The following is a 3,084-nucleotide window of genomic DNA, read 5'->3' as shown; positions in this document are numbered from 1 at the left end:
TGCCAAAGCCGAAGGGACAAACCTCACCAGGCTCAGCAACCCCCCTCCTGGATGAGCTGCATTTTCCCTCCCATCTGACAGCCGACTGGGGGCAGTCCAGTATGCCTCTTCTCTCTATTAAATGGATAGACTTTGCAGATTGTTTTGTGTAGTTGGTGGTAGCTTCCCAAAGGATTGCCCATAATGTCTGCAGCCTGTCATCTTTCTCTCCCACATAGAATGGCCCTGGTAATGACCTTTTGCAATCCCTATAATCAGAGGGAATTGTCAGCTGGCAGTATTTGCTCTTGCCTTTGATAGATGAACCTGCCTTTAATTTTAAAATATCAGCAACGTTCTTTCTTACAAATAACACCAAAAGGTTTACGGATTCATTAACAAAATAAAGAAACTAAATTTCACCAGTGTCTTAAGAGGACAATGGTTCTGTGAGATGGGTGTGGCGCAGAGGAGAAACACACGCTTTCCCCTTGCCCTCTGAGGGGGGTTCTCTCCACTGGCTGTCCCTTCATTCTTAGAAAATGGCGCATTACGAACAGTGGTAATCAAGTCTAAGGCTGAAATAAAATGGAGGTAAGTGGTTACTTTCTGATAACCTGAACATGAGGTTAATTACTGCAATCCAAATTATCTGGAGGGAAAACAGCACATGGCTATCACCAATTAACCCCTTGATCTGGGGGGGGGGGAGGAATTCTCATAATTAATAGCACAGCAAACACTCGCTCTAATTACAATTTCTGTGAGGGAGACCAGAATCAGGAGGAAGAGTGAAATTATTCAATAAGCTTGAGTGTGACATGCAGAAACCGTATTAAAGAGCTGAGGGTCAGACAAAAGAGGTAAATCAGAGAGAAAGTAATTATGAGGCGTCTATCCAGCCCAGCAGCGAGTGTAGGAGCTGGTCAACCAGGAGAGTGCAAGGATTCCCTGCACGCAGTTCCCCGCCTTTCTCACGGAGGAACTGAAGGCGCTGGCGATGGATGGATAAATGACTCTGAAAGCTACTCATCCCCTGGATACTGGCTAGAGGTGCACCTGGGTCATCCACACTCTCAGTGATAACAGTATGAGGGTTTGAGCAGTGAGACGGAAAAGGCTCAGCTCTGGAATACATGGAGAGGGAATAATGCATGAACTTCTTTTCGAAAGAGATTCCCCAGGTTCACTTTGAATAACTAAAAGACCAAGGCAGAATGATTTTCTTCTCAAGTGGCTGTATTCTTCCTGTTCAGTTAACATAGTTTCATCTCTCCAACAGCTTAAAAAAAAAAAGAGAGAGAGACATTCTTAAGTATTATACAAGAATAGGCAGATGTGTTCTCCGCATATCTACTTAATCAGCCCTTGCCAGCAGCACTAAGGCTGAATTTCCTCCAGTATCTTTAATAAGGCTCAGGCAAGGTGCTGGACAGAGTCTGAGCAAGATGACCCATGCTGGGGCATAGCTTCTGCATCGCAAAAGTGATGAACAGGATACCTCACCTTCTACCGCACAAAGGGTCCATTACGATGGTTAATGAGAGATGCTATCAATAATTTATCACGTCTTTTGAAAGTGGTTTTATTCCAAAGAAGGGATTCTTTTGCACCTCATGGACTCATTCCTTAATGTTTTGGAAATTACCAGCAAGAAGGAGATATGAGAAAATACCAACCACGGGTGTAGGCACTGAGAAATGGTGAGGAATTTCTTTTGGATGATCAATGAAATACAGATATAATTTTGTTAATGGTTCACCTTCAGGCATTGGTTCATCCCGCAGTCATTCATTCTACAGATGTTTGAGTTTCTAACAAGGGTGACACTGGGGAACACTGAAGTCACAGGACACCAAGGGAATACACAGTGGTATCTAGGCCTCTGAGAGAGCACAGAACAAGTCATAACAAAGCAGAAAGCTCTCTCTATATAAAAAGCATGAGCTTTCAGAGGGGGAAGAGGTAACATCCTGATACCTAGAAGGGCCTGCCTGGGTGAGGCAAGCAGTTGGCGACGGACTGCTAATCCAACAGATGGCAGTTCAAGTCAGCTGCTTTAGAATAAAGGCCTACAAATCTGTTTTCTTGACAGATTACAGCCACGAAATCCTATGGAGCCGTTCTATTCTGTAACACACAAAGTTGCTATGAGTTAAAATAGACTTGACAGCAACAGGCTATTGATTCTGGTCTCACAACACATGCTGCATCTATCGACTTCTCTCCATTTTTTCCTATAATCACCTTCATCCGATCCACTAACAGTTCCTGCTCAGACTCTTGTTGTGGCTTCCTTCCTCAATTTAATGTTGACCCTCCCACAGAAACTTTTATAAACACAGACTGGATCATGTCCTCTCCCGCATAAAATCTCTTCAGTGACTTCTGGCCGCATTAACAACAAAAGTTGCCTAACTGGGCACCAGCCCCAGGTACCTCCCTGAACACACCTTATTCCACTGCACCCACATAAGGCTCGCATCACTGCTTTACAGATTTGCGGTTCCTTCTGCTTAACGTGTACTTTTCTCCCACACCCGTCTTCATACAGCTGTTATTCAGGACTCAGCTAAAAGGTCACCCTCTCAAGTAAGTCTTCCCTGACCCCCTGAACAATCCAGAGCCTGCCTTTTTCACCTTAGTCTCCATCTCTGCTCTCCACTATGAGGACACATTTACTTGTGTGGGCAACTATGTCCTGCTACTCACCATGTCCGGGAACTCTACAGCATAGTTGGTGCAATATAAACTCCCGACAAATATATACTTAATAATGAATAAATGTACTCTAAGAGAGATTCAGTGGGAGGGTGGAACTATGATCAATGAGCAGAAAATATAGATGATTACTGCTCAAAATAGAGAACGTACTTTCTAGCAGTCCTAATAACTCAAACAGGAGTTTGACAGGGAAGCTGGATGAGTGCTAGGGTGGGAAGATATGTTGCCCAGGGGAATCAAACATTGGATGTGGAAGTAGGCTAGACAACTGTAAGGGCCCAACAGAGAGGCTGGGCCTTGCATCTTCTGACAGGTCCTCTCTCCCACGTACTGAGGAAGTACTGCTTAGAGCAGGAAGCCACAGATGGTCCAGCAAAATTC

The sequence above is a fragment of the Elephantulus edwardii genome, unplaced genomic scaffold, assembly GCF_000299155.1.
Source record: "Elephantulus edwardii isolate Elephantulus edwardi_28Jun2011 unplaced genomic scaffold, EleEdw1.0 scaffold00050, whole genome shotgun sequence".
Taxonomy (NCBI): domain Eukaryota; kingdom Metazoa; phylum Chordata; class Mammalia; order Macroscelidea; family Macroscelididae; genus Elephantulus; species Elephantulus edwardii.
The sequence above is the reverse complement of the archived record's forward strand: the minus strand, read 5'-3'. Positions refer to the sequence as shown.